We start from the raw sequence: 14,015 nt of genomic DNA, 5'->3' as shown, positions 1-14,015 counted from the left end.
TAGCCATATGAGCCCAAGTCAGTCAAAAGATATGCCATATAATTTTCTCTGTTTTGATTTCTGCTATTCCATTTTATTTCTGTCCATGCATGACAGTCTTAATGTTTTACACAGAGGGGTTATAAAAAATTAGTATAGTTTCAATGCCTGGTTCAATGCAGCAAACATTAAGTCAGTTCCCATGAACAGTTCTCTGGTGTAACCCTTAATAAATGCAAACTTTATTTTTAGTAATGACCTTTCGTAATGTGAGCTTTGATCCGTTGAGATGCTGTTCACTTTTGATGCATCTCCAAATCCCTTTTTTTATGCATTTTAAATCAACACACGCTTGCTCTGAATTTATGCATGTGGCTAGACGGAGATGTAATTTAAACACATCTGTTCAAATATGCATTTCAGATCAACTTGGTGCCGGTTCTCATAATACGATGGAGTTTTTGACGGGTATTATATCCCTAAAGTACACAACAGATGGTATTTATTAGAGAATGAATAGAAATGAAGTTTAAGGATGTTGAGCTTTTGTCTTAAGTTACTCATTTTTTAGTCATAAAACAATTATGGTTCTATGCCCCTGTGATAAAGCTTAGTGTGAGGCAGTTCACCATCAGGTAAATTTCAGAGTCAAGTTGAGATTTAATACTTATTTTTGTCAAGTAGTCACCATCATCACAAAGAAAGATCGTATGAGAAAGATGGCTAACAATTAGATAGAAAGTACAATGACTACTTTGTAAGTCACGTAGACAGCGGAAGTAAATGGATTCAGTACTTTCACAAACAGATCTTCATTCATTTTAGGCATATATCAATGACTAGTATCAGATTTACTAAAAAAATAGTGTTACACTTTGGGTCCATGGTTTAAGTGCCTAAAATAAGATTACTGATTTAGTCTTCAAATACTTACAGTAAGACTCATAATATTTTGACCAAAAATTAATATTCAGAAAACCTCATTTTCCTTCTGATTTACCATTTTCAGTTGTGAGCTGTACCCAAATAATGGTTGTATCAACACATATAGAAGATTAGGATACAAACATGTGGTGTGTTTCCCTGATTTGCCCCGCCCCTCTCTTTACCAAGCACCATGCCCCCTGTGTACCTTAATGCCCACATCTGAAGATAAGGAGAAGCCAGCTAGACTGCAGTTGCTAATGTGATGTAAAGCCCTTTGAGATCAGCAACTATTAAGAGGCTTCAGAGCTGTACTAAGTTTGCTTTTAACATGTTATTTCCCCCTCCAGAACAGATAATATTGGGAACTAGTTCCAAAGTGCTGGATGGAAAATAAGAAACAAGATCTACGTATATGCATCCTTACTTACATTTGATTGAAAGCTTTGTTCTCACATCTGCAACCAGACACACACAAAAAGTCAGAGATTACTTGTAAGCTATTATTGACTTTTCTAGACAACAGTACAAATAAGTTCTCTTCTTGTAGGTTTAGACAGACAGTGTAAAAGGAAAGCGATGGTTTCTGAGGTAACCTGCAGTTATGTTAGGCAGTAATAGAAAACATTTAAAAATATTTAAAGTAATATAATTGCTTTGTACTGGGAACACGTACATGAATAAAAGATGTTAGCAGGTGTCCTGCTAGTATGGAATCTCATGCTGTTGTATTTATTGGAAATATGCACACTATCAGCAGATTTAAATTTGTAAAAAGTAATCGAAACAGACAGTTTGAATAAAAAGCCCAGGCTTAAAATCATGTAACTATTTTCCACTGAATTTCCAGTATAATAAAATGCAATTTTTCTATCAAATTATCCTCTATCTTAGAATTTGCACTGTTATTCTGAAAATCATATTGGTTTTTCATAGCATTTGAGGTTGGTATTTTTCCCTTTAAAATACATTATTGTATAGAATGTAACACTTGCTTATCATATTTGATTTGTCCATTGCATAATTTGATAAGGGTTTTTGTAGCATTTAAAATTTTTGGTGAATAACAGCTTCATTTTTAACGTATCTCTGGAATATAATTTCTGTGGCTAGTAGTTTACAATCTTCTAGACATCACATTACAATATAGTCAGAGTACAAGAACTATTTTCTTGTTGTTCCATGGCCACCGGTATTTATTTAATAAAATAACTACTTTGATGGCACACAGTTTTAGCTGATTGTGGATATTTCCTTTTTGACTTTGGATTTAATTTTTTCAGGGCATATTCAAGTCTAGAGGGTCTTAGTGTACTTTTCTAATCTGGTAAATAAAGGGTTTAGTCATCTACAATGCAATTTGCTATCTGGTGAAAGCACTTTTTCTTTCTTTCCTTTTTGTACTAGTTTCATCCATTTAGTCTTTTTAACCACCCTGGAAAATTTAGAATTGAGGGGCTCAAGTGCAAACTTACTTGATGCCTCCCTCTTCAACATTTCTTATCATTTGGTTTCCTTGCTTATCTTTCCACTTTACACTCATATCCTACCTTACTCCAACAACACCTCCACCTTGACTCACCCCTATCCCTGCTCCTCTGCTAACCAACACTTGTTTTATTTTTTTAGAGTCTCACTGTGCATTAAGGCACTAGGGACATGAAAACTAGATCTGACCTCGTTTCTGTGCTCACTGCTCATCAGATATACAACTGACTCCTCTCTGGTAGTGCTGGGAACACTGGCTACTCTGGTCGATGAGATGCCTTGGTTAATGATCTCACTTTCCTTCTGGTCACTTCCAGACTTAATACCCTGGACTCAGCCTGCTCCCTTCTACCACTCCCGCCTCCCAGTCAGTCACCAGGTCAGGTGATTATGCCATTTGTCGTACCCCTTCCTCTTTCACATCTCCACTGGCCCTATTCTAGTTCAGAACATTCTTATCGTACGTTTTATTGTCTCCTTTTCCTCCAAAATCGTTCTCATGGTATTTCCAGAACCATCTTGCTGATTCACAGTTTTAATGGTGTCGCTCTCGCCAAAGCCTTTGGTAGCTCCTCCTTACCGAACTTCTGTTTACTGGCATTTCCACTGTTTTCATCACACATACCTCATGTTGGAAAAAATAAAGAGTACTTATCGTTTATCAGCAGTCCTGGTATGGCGCTGCAGGTTAATGCACTGGACTGCATAGTCGGATTGAACCGCAAAGTCGGCAGTTCAAGCTCACTAGTTGCTCCTCGGAAACCCTATACAGGGTCTCTATGAGTCGGAACTGACTCGACAGTACTTATCAACAACAGCATTGCGTCTCAAATACATTTTGTAGTGTTTCTTGCTACGTTATTGATTTAGTTCATTATTGTTATTATTTTTATCTGAATGCCTTTGCTTCCGCTTTTTCACTATTACAGCATTTGCTTTATGTTTTCGTACACCTGTGCTGTGCCATACGGCAACCACAAGCCAAATGTGTCTACTGAGCACTTGAAGTGTGGCTAGCCCACAATGAGCTGTGCTGTAAATGTAAGGTGTGCACTGGATTATCAAGACGTAGTATGAAAAAAAAACAAAAAAAGGGAGTGTAACACCTCGCATGAATTTTTATATTGGTTTGTTATTGAAATGGCAATATTCTGCACTTACTGGGTTATATAAAAGGTTCCTAAAATTACTTTGATTTGTAGCTCTCTTTTTTAATGTGACTTACTGTTGTTATGTACTATCAAGTCAATTCTGACTCATAGCTTACGTTGGTGCTGATGTTAAGTGTCAAATCGACTTTGCAGTCAGTCTAGTGTTTATCAAGCAGCATCATACCAGGACCCATTCCTAGTTCATGTTGCTGTTCAGTGCTATCAAGTCTAAATTTTGGAATTTGAAATTTAATTGCTTCAATTCAGACAGTAGCTCTGACATTTGGTGGCTGTGGGACTTGAGGAAATTATCTAATCTTTCTGGGCTTTAGTTTTGTCATCTGTGAAACAGAGATAATAATTGGTGCCATCTAGTTGATTCTGACTTACAGCGACCCTAATGCCAACAGATCAAAACAATGCCGGTCCTAGGCCATCCTTAAAATTGTTGTTACACTGGGGCTCATTGCTGATGCCATTGTGTCTGTCTTTCTCCAAGGACTGGTCCCTCCTGAGAATATGTCCAAAGTATGAGAGATGACGTCTGATCATCTTGGCTTCTAAGGAGCATTCTGGTTGTACTGCTTCCAACACAGATTGGTTTGTTCTTCTGGAAGTCTATGGTACTTTTAATATTCTCCAAAACCATAACTCAAAAGCATCAATTCTTCTTCTGTCTTCCTTATTCACTGTCCAACTTTCACATGCATATAAAGGAGTTGAAAATAGCATGGCTTGGGTCAGGTGCACCTTAGTCCTCAAACGGACATCTTTGCTCTTAAACACCTTAAAAAGGTCTTGTGCAGCAGATTTGCCTAATGCAATACGTCACTTGATATTTTGGCTGCTGCTTCCATGAATGCTAATACTGCATCCAAACAAAATAAACTCTTCGACAACTTCAATCTTTTCTCCATTTATCTTGATGTTATTTATTGGTCCAGTGGTGAGGATTTTTGTTTTCTTTACATTGAAGTGCAACCCACACCAAAGACTGTGTGGTCTTTGATCTTCCTCAATAAGTATTTTATTTCTGATTTACTCCTCTTTGCTTCTAGTAAGCAAGGTTTTTATCATCTGCATATTATAGGTTGATAATGAGTCTTCCTCTAATCCTGATGCCATGTTATTCTTCATATAATCCAGCTTCTTAGATTATTTGCTAAGCATACACTTAGATTGAATAAATATCGTGAAAGAATACAACTCTGACGCACACATCTCCCTAGCTTATAGGAATGCTGGTTGGGAGGATTAATATATGGAAAGTGCTTAAAATAGTGCCTAGCACACAGTAAGTGAAATGTAAATGTTTTCCATAATTACTACTAAGAATCCTAGTGGTGCAATGGGTTAAGGGTGAGAGGCTGCTAGCCTCAATTTTGGCAGTTCAAACCCACCAGCCACTCCTTGGTTGTTATGAGCCACTCTACAGGGTTGTTATGAGTCAGAACCAATTTGACAAGAACAACAAGCCAGACAATGACCCCAGAAAATACTGATTCAATTGAGTTTTCTTTGGGATATTATCAAAGCCCCAAGTAACTGTTCTACCTAGGTTGGTTTATTTAACTGTTTCAGCATAGGGTGAACTACATGGACAGTTAACCTGTTCACACCAAAACACCTATGTAAAAATAGTCCTGTTCCTTCCATTTTTTCTTTTCTTTAGGAGTGCTTCTTAAGGCAATGAATAGCTCTGAGCCTGCCCTTCCCTCTTTAAAAGAAGGTTTAAATTCTCTTCAAAATATGCCATCTCTCCCTGCTTGCACCATTTGTCTCTGCTCGCTCGGACCTCTGGGAATTATTCTATTCATCAGCCCTATTTTAGTGCCAGTACACGCCTATGCATTTTGCTATCTCACCATCATATCCATGTGAGTTTCTGTTATACTCCATTTATTTATGTTCGTGTTTTATTAACGTATCGTCATACAATTAAAAATTGTTCTTGTTCCCGACTACCTGGAGCATGCACATGTGTCTTTAGAAGAAGAGTGTTTCATGAAGAAAGCACATTATCCCAGGCCTGTACAGCACACTGCCCCGGACATTTAGCTGTGAGGACATTGTACCTCCCAGGGTGTTTTCATTTACTTTTTTTGATCAGAAATTGATTTTGTTAAAAACTGTTTGCCAGAGGAAGTGTTTTCTGTAATTGGAGCTACAGACATAGATGGAAGTGAAATCAAAATTTGAGTGATACCACTTAAGTGTTTCAGTTCATTTCAGCAGACTCGACATGACCTGCTATATCATTAAACAGCATTATCTGATAGAAAGCACTGCATTACCTTCCCATACTTGCACATCTCTTCAGTTTCTTCTCTCTCACCCTCTCTGTTTTTCCTAACTTCATCATCTTTAAGGAGCATCACTCCACCACTGCCCTCATCCTACTTTTCTCCTTGTGGTAGTATTGAGCTTACACTGGCACACGCATCTCTGCTTACCTTCACTGGTAACTGGAAATGCTGCTCAACCCTTTCCCAAACTCGGATTCTGTTTTGTTGAGCCCTTATTTGTAGATACCCAGTAACTGCTGTCATCACTTGTCTATCCCTTTGTGATGGCTCGCCTGTTGCTGTAATGCCGGAAGGTATTCCATCAGTGTTTTAAACACCAGTAGGGATACCCACAATGGACAGGCTTCATTGGAGCTTCCTGAACATGACAGGATGTTGTTGTTGTTGTCAGGTTCCATCGAGTCGGAACCAACTCATAGCGACCCTATGCACAGCAGAACGAAACAATGTCCGATCCTGGGCCAACCTCACTACCGCTACCACACTTGAGTCCATCAATGATGCCACCTGGCCAATCCATCTCATTAGAGGTCTTCCTCTTTTTCTCCGACCCTCCACCCTACCCAGCATGACATCCTTCTCCAAAGATTGTTTCCTCCGGACAATATGTCCAAAGTATGAGAGACGAAGCTTAGCCATCCTGGCTTCCAAGGAGCACTCTGGTTGCACTTCTTCCAAAACAGATCTATTGGTTCTTTTGGCAGTCCATGGCACCCTCAGTATTCTCCTCCAACACCACAACTCAAATGCATCAATTCTTCTATGATCTTCCTTATTCACTGTCCAGCTTTCACATCCATATGAAGTTATTGAAAACACAATGGCCTGGGTCAGGCACACCTTAGTCCTCAAGCTGACATCTCTGCTCTTCAATACTTTAAAAAGTTCCTGTGCAACAGATTTGTCCAGTGCAATACGTCATCTGATCTCTTGACTGCTGCTTCCGCGAGTGTTGATAGTTGATCCAAGAAAAATGAAGTCCTTGACAACTTCAATCTTTTCTCCATTGATAAGAATGCTGTTTACTGGTCCAGTGGTGAGGATTTTTGTTTTCTTGACAGGATAGGAAGAAGAAAAGGCAGACTACTTTTGGAATGTTTAGCAAATGAAAACCTTATAAATAGCAGTGGAGTGTTGTAAGTTATAGTACCACAGATGAAAATATTATGTATAGCAGCAGAACATTATTAGATATTGTGCCTGAAGATAAGCCCCTCAGGTTGGAAGGTACTCAAGACACAAGTGGGGAAGAAATACCTCCTTAAAGTAGAGTTGGCCATAATGACGTGAATGGAGCAAAGCTCTCGGGATCTTCATTTGCTAATGGGGCGCAAGTCAAGATGATGAGAAACAGCTGTAAGCATCCATTAATAATCAGAACATGGAATGTATTAAGTATGAATCTAGCAAAATTGGAGGTTGTCAAAAATGAAATGGAATGCATAACAATGGATAGCCTTGGCATTGGTGAGCTGAAATGGGCTGGTATTGGCCATTTTGAATCAGAAAATCATATGGTTTACTATGCCAGGAACAACAAATTCAAGAGGAATGACATCACATTCATCTTCAAAAAGAACATTTCAAGCTCTATCTTGAAATATAATGCTGTCTGTGATCGGATAATATCCCTATGCTACCACAAGGTTGGTGGTTCAAATCCACCAGCCGTGCACTGGAAACCCTATACAGGGTCTCTGTGAGTCTGAGCTGACTCGATAGCGCTCAGCAACAACAGCCTCCATGGAAGGTGACAGTTCTAGCATAGAGTCGCCAGTGGTTCACTTTCCTTTGTAAGGCCTAAAAAATTATAGCACAAAAACATTTTTCATGGCCCTGTTTACCTGAGGATTATGCCATTTAGCAGGTTTGACGAGCTGTAGTTAGTGTCAAGTCCTGATTCTTCCATGTAACTACCTCATCTCTCTGAGCTTCTGCACAATAAATGTCCTTCCTTCTCAGGGGAAGGTTTTGATGTCTTAATGAAATAGTTTGGAAAAAGGGTACATCGGCATATGACACTGTGGATCAGGATTATATGATAGGCAGAGACACTTGGTTTGTGTGCCAGCTACAGGCTGTCCAGGGATTGGTATGAAGCACTGCTATACTTATCTAAATATTACTCAGATTCTTTTGCCAAAAAATGATGTCATCAGTGCTTCTCTGTAGACCTTGAATGATTTGTTACATGATGTGGGGTGTTAAAAATCGACAACATATTTTTGTTTTCTGGTTGACTCTCTGAGCCAGAGGCTAGTTGTGTTTATTAATACTTCTCATCTCATGGGGTCCGGTCTCTCTTATCCTCCTTTTGGCACCACGGAAAATGTGTGTGATGAAGTCTGAGCTTTCATGGGTATCTGCTTATTGCCTGTTCTCACAGATATGATGTCTGGTAAGAACTTTCTTTCTACATTGTCCTCTTGGTCCAAAAGTATGTCTATATGAGTCCAGCACTAGGGAGTGGAAATCTTAGTCCCAGGACCCATCTACTGCGGACAAGTGACCTAATCTTCAGGGTCCTCATTTTTTAGCATGACAGTAATAAGGAGCCCTAATGGTGCAACCATTAAGGACAGGGCTGCTAACCAAAAGATTGGAGGTTCAAACCCACTCAGAGGCTCCCATAGCCTAGGAAACCCTATGTGACAGTTGTAGTCTGTCACATGTGGTCTCTATGTGTCAAAAGCAACCTGGTGGCACCTAAGGAAAACAGCAGCAGTAACAATAACCTAATAATTGAGTAATGAATAAGAGGTACTTTGCTTGACAAAGAATAAAGTGCTCTGTAATTATGTTCTTGATATTGGGTTCAGACTCCTAAGGACCCTGTATAGGATTTCCGAGGAATATCTATCTGGTGGATTTGAACCTGCACCTTTCGGTTCAAACAGACCTTGTGGTCCAGTACTTATCCTTCAGTGTCAAACCAGGACTCCCTGTAATCATAGGGGTCTTTTGTTGTCATTATTATTAGAGACTAGCAGTATATTTGCAATTCAACAATTCTTACATATATAATTCAGTGACATATGTAATATTCATCATGTTGTATAACATCACTACTATCCTTTGCTAAATTATTCCACCACTATTAACAGAAGGTCAGTGCCCCTAAAGCAGTGGCCCCCCACTCCCCTTCCTACCCACCCCTGGTAACCACTAATAAACCGGTCTCTGTACTAATAAACCTGTTCCATGTAAGTGGCATATTAGCCAGCAATTTTCCTTTCATGTCTTAATTCAGTCTATGCAATGTTTTCAGGGTTCATCCATGATGTCCCTGTATCAGGACTTTATTTCGCTAACTAATATTGCTGACTAATATTGCACTGTATGTATTGACCACATTTTGTTTATCCACTCGTCTGTTGATGGACATTCGGTTGTATGTACCTTCTGACTATTGTAAATAGCACTGCAGTGTATAGGTTTCTGTTTACATTCCTGGTTTCAGTGATTTGAGGTTGGAATTGCTGGATCATGTGATAGTTCTTTGTTTAACTTTTTCTTGTTGAATTTGTTTTTGTTGTTGCTTTGTACTGAGAAGACCCCATGTGTTGTAGAGTAGTACTGTTCCATAGGGGGTTTTTATTATTTATTTTTCATTCACATTGATTTTTTAAAAATAGATACTTCATTTTGGAATAATTCTAGACTTATCAAAAAGATGCAAAAATAATACAGAAAGTTCCTACATACTCTTCACCCTGTTTTCCCTAATATTAACATCTTATATAATCGCAGTGGCTATGTACAATAAGCACTGACTACGAACCACAAGACCTTTTTAAAGTGTTGAAGAGCAAAGATGTTAGCTTGAGGACTAAGGTGCGCCTGACCCAAGCCATGGTATTTTCAATAACTTCATATGCATGTGAAAGCTGGACAGTGAATAAGGAAAACCATAGAAGAATTGATGCTTTTGAGTTATGGTGTTGGAGGAGAATATTGAAAGTGCCATGGACTGCCAAAAGAATAAACAGATCTGTGTTGGAAGAAGTGCAGCCAGAGTGCTCCTTGGAGGCCAGGATGGCCAAACTTCATCTCTCATACTTCGGACATATTCTCAGGAGGGACCAGTCGCTGGAGAAGGATATCATGTTTGGTAAGGTGGGGGGTCAGAGAAAAAGAGGAAGAACCCCAATGAGATGGATTGGCCAAGTGGCAGCATCAATGGGTTCAAGCGTGGCAACAATAGTGAGGTTGGCCCAGGATTGGGCAGTGTTTCGTTCTGCTGTGTATAAGGTCACTATGAGTTGGCACCGACTCGACAGCACCTAACAACAACAACAATGAACCATAAGGTCAGTGTTTCAAGCCCACCAGTTGCTCTGTGGGAGAAAGATGAAGCTTTTTGCTCCTGCAACGATGTATAGCCTTGGAGACCTTATACAGGGTCACTATGAGTCAGAACTGATTTGATGACATTTAACAACAACAATAACAACATAATCATCTTCCATTTGTCAAAACTAAAATATTAACATTGGTAAAATACTATTAACTAAACTATAGACATTATTCAGATTTCACAGGTTTTCCACTAACGTCCTTTTTCTGGCCCAGGATTCAATCCATGTCACCATATTGCATTTTGTCACATTAAACAGTTCTCTCTTTAGATCCAAGGGGATTTTTGTTTGATTGTTTGTTTTGGTGTTTTCTTTATGGAAGCTGATCTCCAAACCTGCTCTTTTGTGTGTCACTGTGTGAGTTTGAGTCACTCACCACTTTGATACCAGCAGAGTATAAACTGTGCCAATGAGGGAGCTTTGTTTTTTACCTTTTGAGTAATTACCAGACCATTTTCCACAGTGGCTGTCCATTTTGTATTCCCGCCAGCTGTGAATGAGGGTTCCAATTTCTCCATCTCCTCACCAATGTCTGTTATATTCCATTTTTTGTTTGTTTGTTCATTTATTTTAATCGTAGCCATTCTAGTGAGGATTGTGCTTCTTAATTTTTTTTTGTTTTATTGTGAATTATGTGATAGTTTACATGGGAGAACATTAGTTTTACATTCATCCTGTCGTATATCATTTCATTGTCATGGTTACAATCCCCTCCATGCATCATCAACCAACCAATGGGTATACACTACAAGCCAGCTCCCATGTTGTCAGCACACAGCCCCTCTCCCTCTCTGGTCTAAAGTTCCCAGCTGCTCCATCTCTCCACGTCATCGTCTCTGCCTCCATTTCTGATGTCACTGCTTCTCTGGGTAGGGTCCTGCTCTCCGCTCTTCTCCCTTGACACTCCCAGGGACGAAGATTGTGCTTTTGATTTGATTTCTTAATGTTCTTACTTGTTGGTCATTCCTGTTTGATGAAATGTCTATTCAAATGTCTTTGCTCACTTTTCAACCAGATTGTCTTTTTTGTTGGTAGATTGTAGATTGTCGTATTGTTGGGTACTATTGAGTTGGTTCTGACTCAGTTACTTCATGAGGCAGAGTGGAACTACCCCATGAGGTTTTCTTGGTTATAATCTTGAAGGAAGCAAATCACCGGGTCTGGCCTAATGGGTTCAGACACTAACCTTTGGTTAGCAGATGAACTCTTGACAGTTGCACAACCAGAGCTCTATAAGTTCTTTATATTTTCTGGATATTAAACTATTGTCAGATAGATGTATAATTCCTAAAATGTTTCTCCTAATCTGTGTGTCTTCTCTTTATTGATAAAGTCTTTTGATGAAAACAGTTTTTATCAGGTGCTATTGATCTATTTGTCTTTTGCTGTTCAGATTGTGTTATTTTATCTAAAAGTCCATTGTTAAAAATTGGTTCCCAAAGTAATATCCTGTGATTCCTTCTAAGAGTTTTAGTTCTCACATTTAGGTTATTGATCTGTTTTGAATTCATTTGCATATATGGTATGAAGTATGGATCCTACTTGATTCTTTTGCATGTGAAAATCCAGTTTCCAAGCACTATTTATTAAAGTGACTCTTCTTCCCTCCTCAAATGGACTTAGCAATCATTATTATTATCGTTGTTTAGTAGTTGTGGGACCATCATATGGCACTTGTGCCTCTAGATAACAACCTTAAACAAGTCACTGACAGGCACTGCTCCTGAGAAATGGATGTTTGGGGACAAGTGTTTGTGATATTATTTGATATCCATGGCCCTTTATCAATGGAAGGCAGTTTATCATTTAAGATAAATACTGACGGCCAGGATTCAGATACAGACGCTACTGTTTACTGCTGTGTGAGCTTGAGAAAGTTACGTACCCTCTCTGTGCTTCTGTTTCCATATCTATATATTGCTGTTGTTATTAAGTGCTGTCAAGTCAATTCCGATTCATAGCAACCCTGTATAGGATCTCCAAGGAGTGGCTGGTGAATTTGAACCACTTACTTTGTGGTTAGGAGTCCAGTGCTTATCCTACAGTACTATCTCAGGATGCTGCACATCTGTATGTTGTTGTTGTTAGGTGCCATCCCAGTCAGTTCTCATCCATAACAACCCTATGTACACCAGAATGAAACACTGCCCAATACTGCACCATGCTCACCATGAGTCAGAAGCTACTCCATGGCAACTGGTTACCCCCAGCATCCAAGTGACACCTGACTGAAAGCCACGCTGTACTGGGTAAGACGAAGGGGGAAACTGCAGGCAGCCTCCAGAGCAGCTATGGTTTCGAGAGCTGCGCTGGGTTGGTCACAACCAAGAAGAGCCTAGGAATGTTTTAAGGGCCAGCGAAGCATGTCCGAAGCATTGCTGCATGGCTGCAGAGTCTTGGGTAATAAGCACAGCTGACAGGCCAGCCAGGCATGGCAAGAGACAGGGCAGAGTTGCTCTCTGAGACGAAGATTTGGTCCAAACGGGAATGCAAGACACAATGTCATAACAATTGACAGGGCCTTCACATAAAAGCCACAGCATCTAATGAGCAGACACATTTCACGTGAGGTTTGTATGGAACAGGCCCCTGGCCACCTGCTGCCTCTGCCACAACAGCCCTCTTAGACACAAACTGTTGAGAACTTTGACAAGAACATATCTCGTTTCTAAACAATATGTGAATGGTGGGATTTCTCACCTTCACAAGTAAAAGATAGCAACTGTCACCTAGAACTACAATGAAAACTCTCCTTCCAAACCTCATAAATCTTAATTTGACTTTGAAGACTCCATTTTGGACCTCTTTCGCCCAAGTTTTAAAATGAAATTTTCAAAAAAATCTCATGTCACTGAAATAAGCATTGCCCCTCCTGTTGGCCCTGGCCAAGTCACACCCTCTCTCCTGCTTCCCTGTATCCAGTGTCCTCTTTCCTTTGTTCTCTAAAAAACTAAATAAAGTAAGCATTGACCTAGTCTTAGAATTTTTACTTTTTCAGGAAATAGAAATGAAGGTGAAACAACTATTAATTAACCAATACATTTTTTAAAAAAATATTCATTTGTTAACATAGGGCGTTAAAGTGAAATGTTGAGATTGATATTATTAGAAACTGAGATGAATTACTGTTTTTTGTTGTTGTTAAGTGCTGTCCAGTCAGTTCCAACTCATAGCAACCCTGTATTGCAGGGAGGTGGGAAAATGAACATCTAGCCCGTGGGCCATAAAAGGCCCTTGAAATCATTTGGTCTGGTCCTGCCAAGGCAACCAAAGTTTCAGCCATCGCATTGTTATTATTATTCAGGGTTGTCAAGTTCGGTTCTAACTCATAGAGATACTGTGTAGAGTTTTGAGGGAGCAGCTGGTGGATTTGAACTGCTGACTTTGTTGTTCGCAGTCCAGTGCTGATTCTACAGTGCCATACCAGGAATCTAGCCATCACACTGTTGTTGTTAAGTGCCATCGAGTCAATTCCAAACCCTGTATAGGGTTTCCAAGGAGTGAATGGTGAGGTTGAACTGCCTACCTTGTGGTTCAAACTGACTTTGAAGTCAAGTACATTAACAAACAGCGCCATACCAGGAATCCACCTTGTTGTTGTTAGGTGCCATTGAGTCAGTACCTACCCATAGCGACCTTATGCACAGCAGAACGAAACACTGCCTGATCCTGGGCCAACTTCACTACTGTTGCCATGCTTGAGTCCATAGATGCTGCCACTTGGCCAATCCATCTCGTTGGGGGTCTTCCTCTTTTTCTTGTACTCTCCACCTTACCAAACATGATATTCTTTTCTAGTGACTGGTCCC

General features: G+C 39.7%; 1 protein-coding gene across 1 annotated transcript in view; it reads left to right on the top strand.

The window, feature by feature from the left end:
- CDKAL1 (CDK5 regulatory subunit associated protein 1-like 1) overlaps positions 1 to 14,015 on the top strand; it is a 980,453-nt gene that overhangs the window by 713,808 nt on the left and 252,630 nt on the right. The window lies entirely within an intron of this gene.

Source organism: Chrysochloris asiatica, unplaced genomic scaffold (assembly GCF_000296735.1).
Source record: "Chrysochloris asiatica unplaced genomic scaffold, ChrAsi1.0 scaffold00040, whole genome shotgun sequence".
In the NCBI taxonomy this organism is placed as follows: domain Eukaryota; kingdom Metazoa; phylum Chordata; class Mammalia; order Afrosoricida; family Chrysochloridae; genus Chrysochloris; species Chrysochloris asiatica.
Note: the sequence above shows the minus strand (reverse complement) of the source record. Positions and strands in the feature narration are given on the sequence as shown.